This window comes from Calliphora vicina, chromosome 1 (assembly GCF_958450345.1).
Source record: "Calliphora vicina chromosome 1, idCalVici1.1, whole genome shotgun sequence".
Taxonomy (NCBI): Eukaryota; Metazoa; Arthropoda; class Insecta; order Diptera; family Calliphoridae; genus Calliphora; species Calliphora vicina.
In genome coordinates this window covers 63,969,791-63,984,283 of record NC_088780.1, presented here as the reverse complement: position 1 = coordinate 63,984,283, position 14,493 = coordinate 63,969,791, and the positions used below count along the sequence as shown (strand labels likewise).

Here is a 14,493-nt window from a genome sequence, read left to right as displayed (position 1 = left end):
AGAAGGAGCTAAAATTCAAGCAGAAGCTTCAAAAGTTCAAGCCGAAGCTTTAAAAGATATAGCGGATTCGGCGAAAGTAATGGCGCAAGCTTTGGTAGACCTAATGAACCATTTAAAGGATGATGATAAATAAAAATACTACATTTTTTGTTATCTCTTTTTTAAAAACATTAATATTTTATTGAACATGTTAATTATTTACTTTTTATTGCAAACAAATAATACAAATATTAAAAGTCTGATTTAGTTGATTTTATTTTAGCCTAAATTGCGGGATATCTCATCTCATATAGATTTAGCTATGGTGGTTTCTTCGTTAAATGCACTATTATTTCCGTCTTCGTTTTCATCGTTATTTAATGGTCCAACATATTCACTCGGTTCCCAACTGGTTTTGTGAGAAATACATATGTTATGTAAAACGCAACATGCATTAATGATCTTTGTTGCCTTCTCAGGGCTGTAATGTAAGCCCCTAGAACCGATAATGGATCTAAAACGGTTTTTCAAAACACCATTGCATCTTTCAATAATATTTCTTATTTTGCAATGCTTTTCTTTAAATCTTTTCTCCATGATTTCCGTTGGACTTCTGTAAGGAGTCATTAATTATGGCTGCAATTTATAACCGGAATCACCTACATATTAAAAATAAGATAAATATATAAGAACATATAGATAGATAGATAGATAGATAGATAGATAGATAGGTAGATAGATAGATAGATAGATAGATAGATAGATAGATAGATAGATAGATAGATAGATAGATAGATAGATAGATAGATAGATAGATAGATAGATAGATAGATAGATAGATAGATAGATAGATAGATAGATAGATAGATAGATAGATAGATAGATAGATAGATAGATAGATAGATAGATAGATAGATAGATAGATAGATAGATAGATAGATAGATAGATAGATAGATAGATAGATAGATAGATAGATAGATAGATAGATAGATAGATAGATAGATAGATAGATAGATAGATAGATAGATAGATAGATAGGTAGATAGATAGATAGATAGATAGATAGATAGATAGATAGATAGATAGATAGATAGATAGATAGATAGATAGATCTATCTATCTATAGATAGATAGATAGATAGATAGATAGATAGATAGATCTATCTATAGATAGATAGATAGATAGATAGATAGATAGATAGATAGATAGATAGATAGATAGATAGATAGATAGATAGATAGATAGATAGATAGATAGATAGATAGATAGATAGATAGATAGATAGATAGATAGATAGATAGATAGATAGATAGATAGATAGATAGATAGATAGATAGATAGATAGATAGATAGATAGATAGATAGATAGATAGATAGATAGATAGATAGATAGATAGATAGATAGATAGATAGATAGATAGATAGATAGATAGATAGATAGATAGATAGATAGATAGATAGATAGATTTACCAAGGAGCCAAGTGTTCCTTTTCCCATTAAAATAATTTGTTTTGAAATAATGATCTGCAGCACTCTGATCCCAAATAAAGGCATCATGGTTAGCTCCAGGGTGCCTAGCGTCTACATATCCTGATGATCATATCTTGGTCACAAATCTATAAACAAAAAGTAAACATTGATGGACTTTGTTTAGTAGTTGATTTATTATACTGCATATAAGGTACTCACCAGCATGACATTAATGCTGTAATAACCTTTACGGTTATAATACAGGTGGTTAATTTCATTTCCGGGAGCCTTTATTCGTACATGTGTGCCATCTGCACAACCGACCACGCCTGGTATGCCACCGCTTCTAAAAAAATATTCTTTAGTATGGGTTTCCTCCTCTAGGTTTTTTTCCAGCTTTATCCACTTTGGTCCTAGGTAAGTTTCAAAAATGTTGAGCAGTTCACCGATTATATTGCAAACTGTGGACTTGGTCATGGAGGAGATGAACTCATTTCCAATCGAGGCTTGGTAACCACCAGTTGCTAGAAACGACAAAAATGTCGCTAGCTTTGTTGGCGCTGGAATATGGGTGTTTCGGTACACCATTTTTAGCTTGGGATTTATTTCAACCAGCAGCATTAAAAAAATGTTTTTTTTGACGCGAAATGCGTCGATAAAACTAAAAATATAAACCTATTTTTATAACTTTCAGTCTTTTTTTATAAACTTACCGGTTTTCCGGCAAATCCATAACATTTTCAGCATCACGAATATATCTGCGGCATATCTGTGTATCGCCAGTTTCACTTTCACTTGAATCACTAAAATAAATTTCGACCGACGGAAACATTTTTTTATTTTTAATATCAATTGAAAATTTTCTTATTTGAAAATAAAAATATAGATTTGGTTTGTAAACAAAAAAACTGCTTTATTTACGTTTATATAAGGGTTACCAGTTTTTCTTTGAATCACAAGTTTTTGCATACAAAATATATAACAAAATTTAAACTTAAATATGGTGGTAACAATGAGATATGACAACACGTAAGAAGACATAACGCTGCGTTTACACATGCAAGTAGATTGATGAAAGTTGATAATACGTATTATTATCGAAAATGTCGAAAATACATCGAAATGTCTACAAGTTGCTTGAGCGTTTACACATGCAAGTAAAAGTTCATTTTGTAAATGTTAGCGAAGGAGAATGATGTCTTCAAAATGCCACAAATATAAGAATATTACAGCTAATTCGATAAATAAACCTTTTATATATCAGCATTTGTTATTTTTAAGTCCATTTGCGGCTTGAAACCAAATTTTATTATTTTTATTCATAACAATAAAGTGTTACCATGATATTCAAATATAAAAATTTCTGGGGAAAATGTTAGGTTAACAATTTTTATAGATATTAGTAACAATTTTATTTATTAAAACTAATGAAATTGCTATTTTTACGAAAACGATAAGCATTAGTGGTCATTTGTACTATTTTCTTTTACAAAAATACATAAAATAAGTTAAAAATATAATTATTATTTTACCACCTTCTGATAAATTTTTTAAAAGCTATTTATTGGCAACTCTATTTGTCATCACTTGTATGAAAGTGTCGAAAATCACTGTCCTCCTAAATTCAGTAGGCAGTGAGCTGCAAGTGGCTGCATGTGTGATTGTGTTAGTGCAAAAGTATGTATGTATTGTGTTTTTCGAACTGTTACTTGCATGTGTAAACGCTAGGTAAACTAGACGAGTAAGACAACGTAAGCTAGACGAGTACTTTAAAAAAACTCATTTTCTTACGTACTCGTCCGGGTACTACTCGCTCGTCTAAGTACTTGCTTGTATTAGAAAAACAGCACATATGCTAAAAAACGTTTAACAAACGTTTGATAATTGAGTTACTCATTATAATAGAGAACACAGTACAAAAACAAAACGGATAAAAAATACGTTTCTCTATATGTTTTGTACTCAAATGTACGATTGTACCGGTAAATTAAATAATGCAGATGAGTGAAAAGCTAATCGTTTCGATTTCTCTCTTTGTCACTTGAAAAGTTTTTGTTTTGTTTTTGCTCATGTACAATACAATATAACAATTTTGATTTGTTTTGTACATTTTGCAAACGTTTGCGATATGTTTTGTTTGTTTTCATACTCTGATTTAAAACATACTTTAATTTTGACTATGGTTGCAAATTAATAAAAAGCTGGTTTTTATTTTAAAGTTGTTTTTAAAAAGAACCGACTTTAGTGTTTGACTATGATTATGGGCCACTGCTTATTGTTGATGTTTTGTTTTAGTTATGGTATTTTTACAAATAAAGCTTGAGTGTCTGCAATTCTCATTCACTATATAGTTTGATTTGTATAATATCTTTAGTTTTTCTAAAGAATTTTGGGAAAAGGTTTCTTAGAGCCAGTTTTTGACTTCGTATTTAAATATGAATTATATTTAAGTTCTATTTAAATACGAAAATGAGTTTCTCAGTGCTTTTTTAAATGATACTTAAATGGCCAACGTTGGCCATTTAAATTCTATTTAAGTTTCATAAACTACCATATGTTTTTGACAGCTGACTTTTGTTTGGTTTTTTTTCACTCTATTGTAGTAAAAAAAAAAACAAACAACAGCGTCTTGCTAAAAAAAGCGTCTTGCAAAAACTACAATTCCGATGCGGGGCAATTGGAGCTTCTTTTGTGCATTTTCCTACCAATAATTTTATTGTTTAATAAACTTTTATTTCTTATTGGGCAAAATGTATCAATTTTTGTTTTGGTTGAACAGCTGTTTTAAGCAAAACTATCGATAAATGTTTGATATTTAGTAGTGCTACCATACTTTTATCTTATTTAAATAAGACAAATTATGTAGCACTGAAAAACTCAAACTGTATTTAAATACAACTTAATTTTAAGTTAAAATTAACTAAATACGTATTTAAATAACAAGTCAAAAACTGGACATTAGAGCCAGTTTTTGACTTCGTATTTAAATATGAATTATATTTAAGTTCTATTTAAATGCGAAAATGAGTTTCTCAGTGCTTTTTTAAATGATACTTAAATGGCCGACGTTGGTCATTTAAATTCTATTTAAGTTTCATAAACTACCATATGTTTTTGACAGCTGACTTTTGTTGTTTGGTTTTTTTTCACTCTATTGTAGTAAAAAAAAAAAACCGCGTCTTGCTAAAAAAAGCGTCTTGCAAAAACTACAATTCCGATGCGGGGCAATTGGAGCTTCTTTTGTGCATTTTCCTACCAATAATTTTATTGTTTAATAAACTTTTATTTCTTATTGGGCAAAATGTATCAATTTTTGTTTTGGTTGAACAGCTGTTTTAAGCAAAACTATCGATAAATTTTTGATGTTTAGTAGTGCTACCATACTTTTATCTTATTTAAATAAGACAAATTATGTAGCACTGAAAAACTCAAACTGTATTTAAATACAACTTAATTTTAAGTTAAAATTAACTAAATACGTATTTAAATAACAAGTCAAAAACTGGGCATTAGTGATCTGGCCTAAGCAACCAGTGAAATGCGCATAGTCCACTTTTACAATGCAGAAATTGAATGGGAGACAGACGAAATTTGATGGCGAGGGGTTGAAGAGGTAGAGTGTGTATTACATTTAAACTAATTTATTTGTGAAGTACAAATGCTATTAAATATCAAATATTTTTGTTTTTTTTAGTTTTATGACATTTTAGAACATATAAAATACATAAAAAGTTACATGAATTAATGGTCGCTTTTGTCCAAAATAGTTTTATGTATTTATATATGATGACATATCTACCCTGTCGGAAAATGTGTAGCTGACTACAAAAATAACCAACTTTAAGTTAACTTTTATGGACTAATTTTAAGCTATCTACTAGTATGTTTATACGCACGGCTTATTCGCAAATAAAAATATTGCAATTAGAAAAAAATGCCGCATAAACAGTGAATTAATTTTTTATTTGCGAATAGCTAACTCACGAAAACAATTCCTGATTAACGACACTATTTGCAAATAAGATTTTAAGCATTGCCCTATGTTTTAACGCTTTTAGTTTATTAAGACGTTTTTTAAATATTTCATTGCGTTTTTGAATTACTTGGATAGCAAGACGGACAAGAATTTTTGATTCTATAATTTTTACATTTAAAAAAATAAAAAATGTATCATATTTTATTCAATAAAAGAGCTACCAAATAATTAAATTTTACCATCCGGCATCTCATAAAAACAAGAATTTTCCGTAACCAATGTGACATATAAACAGTGAGTTAGTTAACTGCAAATAATTTTTATTTGCGAATAGGCTACGTATAAACGTAGTATACTACTCAATGCAAAATTTGCGTTAACCAAAGTGTAAATTCTGTACAGTAATTTTTCTGCTTTGGTTAAGGTAGGGTCAGACTACGCAAATTATTTGACACAAGATGTTTCATGTGTTTGATCAAAACTACATCAAATAATTCATGGGTTGATTTTGTGTTCACACTGTACACATTTATTTGCCATATTTGTTTAATCAAACTACACCGAAATACTATCAAACACACAAAGGGGAAAATATATTTGACTTGTGGTCACATTTATGGTAATATTTGTTCTAAATAATTATTAAATAAAGCTGCAAAACAACTTTAATTTCTTTCATCAATAAAAAAGACATTTCTAGAAAGTAAAATATTACAAGATTTTGCTTTACATTTGAAAGAATTATGAAATTTCAGTACTTTTATTTAAGCGTCAAATATTTTATGTTTCTAGTTTGAACACAAAATATTTTTGCACTGCAAACAAGAAAACAGCTGAATTTGGTCAAACAAATTTATTTGCCAATATGAAAACATTCTTGTAATGTGACCAATGTGTGACCACTAAACAGCAAATATTTTCCTGCATTTTGGGTATTTTTTTATTTGATCTTGCAATTCATTTGCAAGATCAAACAGCGTCAAATAACAGCTGTTGCATCATGTGTTATCGCAAAAGTAGTGTTGCTATATCTTAAATTAAAAATCGCTAAATAATGAAAACAAATCGCGAAAAGAACACAACTTGAACAATTTAATAATATAATTATTAAATGTTTATTTATTAAATTATATTACTATCGCAATTCATAATTGAAATTGAATGGAAATGTAATCATGTTTTATACTTGAAAAATATTTGAAATATTAAATATTTTTCAAACAAAAAACATATGGCTTGAATTTATGTTTCCTTTCTACTGGAGAATGCTATTGAAATAAAGTGTAATACAACTATAATTCAATTGCTTGACTATAACTCAAGGCTTGAATTACACTTGCTATCAACTTGAATTCCAGTAAAAATGCTTATTGGTTTTTTAATACATATTATTAATCGAACACGACTTTTTCCAAACTTTTTTCATTCAGAATAAGAACATGTTCACAAATATTGTTAAATTTTATGGAAATGTTTACCTTTTTTACATAATTTTTTAATTAATTCCAATTCAATCGCATTATCTAAAAATTTATAATAAAAATTTTTGTATGATACTAAAATCAGAAAAGTGAAAAATGCTATTAGACATATTCTTCTTCTGCAGTAAAAAAAAATTAAACAGATCATACTGTTTAAGAATTATTTTTTAATTACAATCAATTCATACTATTTATGTATGTATGAAAAATTTTCTTTGATTTTAAATTCAATCTGTATAAAATTTCAGTTAATATTCCATATGTACATATGAGCAATTTTAAATTTTGAAAATAGACAAACTCCATGTATAAATAAAAAATAATCAAACATCAGACTATGTTAAACGTATAAAAATATAAATCGCATAAAATTGCAAAAATCGCAACATAGACTTCATGTCTTCAATTATTTTTTCTCCCAGTATGTCATCCTAGGCTGAATGACTTTTATGTGAAGAAGAAGACTTCATTTATTGATGCAATTATTTAGTGAAAATAATTTAAATAACAAATATTCAAGAAATATTGAATATGTATTTATGTTTAAAAAAAAAAAATAGTGAATTTGTGTCTTTAATTTAGTACGAAAAATATTTAAATAATCTCCTCTTATTTTTCCGCCATGCTGAGCAAATAATTTTCTGTTTTTTTCTATTTGATCAAACAATTATTTTATGAAAGTGTTTGATATAGTGTGACCACACGGCAAATATATTTACTGATTCTTTTTCGCAGCAGTTTGGTCAAACAAAAAGTGAAAAATTAAATTCAATATATGATAACAAAATTCAATAAATCTCTAATAAAATGATTACTTTACAATTCGAAATAAGTGTTTTAACCTTAAAAATATTTGCAAGATCAAATTATATATTTTTTAGGTATTTATGTAGCTAGTGGTCACACTTTGTTCACATTAAGAAAATATTTTGTTTGCCGACAAATAATTTTGTTTGACTAAAATCATCTGTTTTGTTGTTTGCTCTAAATTTTATTTGTGGTCAGATTCAGGCAATGAAATATTTGACGATAAACGTCAAATATTAGCTGTGTGTGACCGTACCTTTAGTTGTTCGTTTGTTTGTTCTTTATTTGGGTTTTCCCCTTTTAGTTTCATATTATTATTTTGAAAGATACCAAAGTTGATTCGAAGTAATCCGCCTACAAAAAGTTTTATTAGTAAGTAACGTCGGTTGAGCCGTCAGTATAAAATGTATTTGCGTATACATATTTTAGTTTTTATATTTTTATACCCTTCACCATGAGTGGCAAGGGTATATATAAGTTTGTCATTCCGTTTGTAATTTCCACATTTTTCATTTGCGACCCCATAAAGTATATATATTCTGGATCGTTATAGATAGCGGAATCGATATAGCCATGTCCGTCTGTCCATCTGTGTGTTGAAATCAACTTTCCGAAGCCCCCAAATAACATACATACATGATTCATATATCAATATCTCCGGAATTCTTCCGGCTCGGTTGCTATTTAAAATCGAGAAAATCGGTCCACAAATGGCTGAGATATAAGGAAAAAACCAGGACAACCTCGATTTTTTACCTATTTTTGACCTATATCTGGATTACTAAGTCATTAATATAGACAATATGGATATCTAATGATAGATATTTCAAAGACCTTTGCATCGACGTATATAAGACCATAGTAAGTTGGGCCTGGGCTGAGATATAACCAAAAAAACCAAAATACAATGTAATTTGTTATTGCAATGACGTCATGCAAATATATGTATAATAACAAACAAATCTTTATTTGTATGTATGTATGTGTTTTTTTGTCAACCTTCAGCAATGCGAATTTATATACCAGGTGGTGTCGATTCTACAACAAGTACAACATTTACAAAAACCACTTGCAATTTGTTTTTGTGTATGTGGTTTAAGCTGTCAAAGTTTACCTGTTGTTTTTGTTACTTTTACGTTTGTTGTAGCATTCGCCGCAACAATCACAGGATAATTGACAGCTCAAACATCCAAACAACATTATCAACACCACCTGGTATATAAATTCGCCTTGAGAGAGAGCTTTTTATAATGTGTTCTCAAAAGAGCAACTCTCTCACGTGTACACAGAACCAGTGTTGCTATATATTTTTTGAAGAAAACTTTTTATTTCTAAGTACATACTAAATTTACAAATCCCAATTCGTACATATATTTAATCAAACTGAGATAATTTATGTGAATTTAGTGTGCTGGAGACACTTTCAATATATTCAAATCAATCTTCCCATTCAGTGAATGAATTTGGGGACTATCATTTTGAAATCATCGGTTCAACTTATTGATATCAATTTTCCAAAAAAACTTTTTTTTTTAAAAATAAAACTTCTTGCGTCTCAAAAAAGGGAAAACTTGACATATGGTAACACTGCACAGAACACATATTGTTTGTTGCTATTGTCAACAAATAATTGAGCAACGCAACCACTCCCAGCAATGCGAATCTATAGAAGGTGATGACAGAACTACAACATGTACAAAAAGGTACTTTGTTTTTGTTAAAAGATAGTCGAACTGTCAAAGTTGCCTGTTGTTGTTTTTATTTTTGGGTTTGTTGTATTTTTCGCCACAACAATCACAAGTGAATTGACAGTTGTCTTGTCTAAACAATTCGCCTTGACTCCCATATTGTTATTCTATTTTTTTTAGCCGTTTTTAAACATGGAAGTAAATGACTTTTTGTTCGATTGTGTGTTTAATTCTTTTAATACCCTTCATCATAAGTGGCAAGGCTATATACATATGTATATGTAAGTTTGTCATTCCGTTTGCAATTTCTATAAAATTTTATGAAATTTCAACAGATTATGTAAACGATTCTATATTAGATTTGCTGTTACGGTTCCATATGTGTTCTCCTATTTTAAGATTTTCTTTTCTTTAAATCTTATATACAGGGATGGAAAATTATATTTTTGTTCCGTATTAAAATAGTATTAAAAAATTACTTTCTTCATCACCAGAGTACTTAAAATTTTAATATTACTGTAGCTTTATGTTGTAAACAGTCGTCTGTTATCACAAAATTGTCTATAGAAAGTGCTGTTGAATAAGAGATTTTCTATAGAAAATGCTTTATAATAGACAAGATTTTTAAAGAAAATGCTGTTTTTCATACGATTTTCTATAAAAAATACTGTTATACACAACATGTCCAAAAAATATAGTTATAGACAAGATTTTCTATAGACAATTATTTTATTTTCTATAGAAAAATGTTACACTCAAGATTTTCAACAGAAAATATAGTTATACTTAAGATTTTCTACAGCAAATATTGTTATACACAAGATCGTTTATAGAAAATATTGTTCTACGCAAGATTTTCTATAGAAAATATTGTTCTACGCAAGATTTTCTATAGAAAATATTGTTCTACGCAAGATTTTCTATAGAAAATATTGTTCTACACAAGATTTTGTATAGAAAATGTTGTTCTCCACAAGATTTTCTATAGAAAGTGTTGTTCTACACAAGATTTTCTATATAAAGTGTTGTTCTACACAAGATTTTCTACAGAAAATGTTGTTCTACACAAGATTTTCTATAGAAAATGTTGTTCTACACAAGATTTTCTATAGAAAATGTTGTTCTACACAAGATTTTCTATAGAAAATGTTGTTCTACACAAGATTTTCTATAGAAAATGTTGTTCTACACAAGATTTTCTATAGAAAGTGTTGTTTTACACAAGATTTCCTATAGAAAGTGTTGTTCTACACAAGATTTTCTACAGAAAATGTTGTTCTACACAAGATTTTCTACAGAAAATGTTGTTCTACACAAGATTTTCTACAGAAAATGTTGTTCTACACAAGATTTTATATAGAAAATGTTGTTCTACACAAGATTTTATATAGAAAATGTTGTTCTACACAAGATTTTCTATAGAAAATATTGTTATACACAAGATTTTCTATAGAAAATGTTGTTCTACACAAGATTTTCTATAGAAAATATTGTTATTTTCTATAGAAAAAATCGTCATACATAAGATTTTCTATAGAAAATATTGTTATACTCAAGATTTTCTACAGAAAATATTTTCTATAGAAAATATTGTTCTACATAAGAAAATCTTGTGTAGAACAATATTTTCTATAGAAAATCTTGTGTAGAACAATATTTTCTATAGAAAATGTTGTTCTACACTGGATTTTCTATAGAAAATATTGTTCTACACAAGATTTTCTATAGAAAATATTGTTATACACAAGATTTTCTATAGAAAATGTTGTTCTACACAAGATTTTCTATAGAAAATGTTGTTCTACACAAGATTTTCTATAGAAAATGTTGTTCTACACAAGATTTTCTATAGAAAATGTTGTTCTACACAAGATTTTCTATAGAAAATGTTGTTCTACACAAGATTTTCTATAGAAAATGTTGTTCTACACAAGATTTTCTATAGAAAATGTTGTTCTACACAAGATTTTCTATAGAAAATGTTGTTCTACACAAGATTTTCTATAGAAAATGTTGTTCTACACAAGATTTTCTGTAGAAAATGTTGTTCTACACAAGATTTTCTATAGAAAATGTTGTTCTACACAAGATTTTCTATAGAAAATGTTGTTCTACACAAGATTTTCTATAGAAAATGTTGTTCTACACAAGATTTTCTATAGAAAATGTTGTTCTACACAAGATTTTCTATAGAAAATGTTGTTCTACACAAGATTTTCTATAGAAAATGTTGTTCTACACAAGATTTTCTATAGAAAATGTTGTTCTACACAAGATTTTCTATAGAAAATGTTGTTCTACACAAGATTTTCTATAGAAAATGTTGTTCTACACAAGATTTTCTATAGAAAATGTTGTTCTACACAAGATTTTCTATAGAAAATGTTGTTCTACACAAGATTTTCTATAGAAAATGTTGTTCTACACAAGATTTTCTATAGAAAATGTTGTTCTACACAGGATTTTCTATAGAAAATGCTGTTCTACATAAGATTTTCTATAGAAAACGTTGTTCTACACAAGATTTTCTATAGAAAATGTTGTTCTACACAAGATTTTCTATAGAAAATGTTGTTCTACACAAGATTTTCTATAGAAAGTGTTGTTTTACACAAGATTTTCTATAGAAAATGTTGTTCTACACAAGATTTTCTATAGAAAATGTTGTTCTACACAAGATTTTCTATAGAAAATGTTGTTCTACACAAGATTTTCTATAGAAAATGTTGTTCTACACAAGATTTTCTATAGAAAATGTTGTTCTACACAAGATTTTCTATAGAAAATGTTGTTCTACACAAGATTTTCTATAGAAAATGTTGTTCTACACAAGATTTTCTATAGAAAATGTTGTTCTACACAAGATTTTCTATAGAAAATGTTGTTCTACACAAGATTTTCTATAGAAAATGTTGTTCTACACAAGATTTTCTATAGCAAATGTTGTTCTACACAAGATTTTCTATAGAAAATGTTGTTCTACACAAGATTTTCTATAGAAAATGTTGTTCTACACAAGATTTTCTATAGAAAATGTTGTTCTACACAAGATTTTCTATAGAAAATGTTGTTCTACACAAGATTTTCTATAGAAAATGTTGTTCTACACAAGATTTTCTATAGAAAATGTTGTTTTACACAAGATTTTCTATAGAAAGTGTTGTTCTACACAAGATTTTCTATAGAAAATGTTGTTCTACACAAGATTTTCTATAGAAAATGTTGTTCTACACAAGATTTTCTATAGAAAATGTTGTTCTACACAAGATTTTCTATAGAAAATATTGTTCTATACAAGATTTTCTATAGAAAATATTGTTCTATACAAGATTTTCTATAGAAAATATTGTTCTATACAAGATTTTCTATAGAAAATGTTGTTCTACACAAGATTTTCTATAGAAAATATTGTTCTACACAAGATGTTCTATAGAAAATATTGTTATACACAAGATTTTCTATAGAAAATGTTGTTCTACACAAGATTTTCTATAGAAAATGTTGTTCTACACAAGATTTTCTATAGAAAATGTTGTTCTACACAAGATTTTCTATAGAAAATGTTGTTCTACACAAGATTTTCTATAGAAAATGTTGTTCTACACAAGATTTTCTATAGAAAATGTTGTTCTACACAAGATTTTCTATAGAAAATGTTGTTCTACACAAGATTTTCTATAGAAAATGTTGTTCTACACAAGATTTTCTATAGAAAATGTTGTTCTACACAAGATTTTCTATAGAAAATGTTGTTCTACACAAGATTTTCTATAGAAAATGTTGTTATACACAAGATTTTCTATAGAAAATGTTGTTATACACAAGATTTTCTATAGAAAATATTGTTCTACACAAGATTTTCTATAGAAAATATTGTTCTACACAAGATTTTCTATAGAAAATGTTGTTCTACACAAGATTTTCTATAGAAAATGTTGTTCTACACAAGATTTTCTATAGAAAATGTTATTCTACACAAGATTTTCTATAGAAAATGTTGTTCTACACAAGATTTTCTATAGAAAATGTTGTTCTACACAAGATTTTCTATAGCAAATGTTGTTCTACACAAGATTTTCTACAGAAAATGTTGTTCTAGACAATATTTCTATAGAAAATGTTGTTCTACACAAGATTTTCTATAGAAAATGTTGTTCTACACAAGATTTTCTATAGAAAATGTTGTTCTACACAAGATTTGCTATAGAAAATGTTGTTCTACACAAGATTTGCTATAGAAAATGTTGTTCTACACAAGATTTTCTATAGAAAATGTTGTTCTACACAAGATTTTCTATAGAAAATGTTGTTCTACACAAGATTTTCTATAGAAAATGTTGTTCTATAAAAAATGTTGTTCTACACAAGATTTTCTATAGAAAATGTTGTTCTACACAAGATTTTCTATAGAAAATGTTGTTCTACACAAGATTTTCTATAGAAAATGTTGTTCTACACAAGATTTGCTATAGAAAATGTTGTTCTACACAAGATTTGCTATAGAAAATGTTGTTCTACACAAGATTTTCTATAGAAAATGTTGTTCTACACAAGATTTTCTATAGAAAATGTTGTTCTACACAACATTTTCTATAGAAAATCTTGTGTAGAACAACATTTTCTATAGAAAATCTTGTGTAGAACAACATTTTCTATAGAAAATCTTGTGTAGAACAACATTTTCTATAGAAAATCTTGTGTAGAACAACATTTTCTATAGAAAATCTTGTGTAGAACAACATTTTCTATAGAAAATCTTGTGTAGAACAACATTTTCTATAGAAAATCTTGTGTAGAACAACATTTTCTATAGAAAATCTTGTGTAGAACAACATTTGCTATAGAAAATCTTGTGTAGAACAACATTTTCTATAGAAAATCTTGTGTAGAACAACATTTTCTATAGAAAATCTTGTGTAGAACAACATTTTCTATAGAAAATCTTGTGTAGAACAACATTTTCTATAGCAAATCTTGTGTAGAACAACATTTTCTATAGCAAATCTTGTGTAGAACAACATTTTCTATAGAAAATCTTGTGTAGAACAACATTTTCTATAGAAAATCTTGTGTAGAACAACATTTTCTA

At 27.7% G+C, this 14,493-nt stretch overlaps 1 pseudogene; it reads right to left on the bottom strand.

Annotated features, from left to right (window-relative positions):
• Positions 1-237: 237 nt before the first annotated feature.
• LOC135949239 (putative nuclease HARBI1) lies at positions 238-2,252 on the bottom strand (annotated as a pseudogene).
• Positions 2,253-14,493: the final 12,241 nt, after the last annotated feature.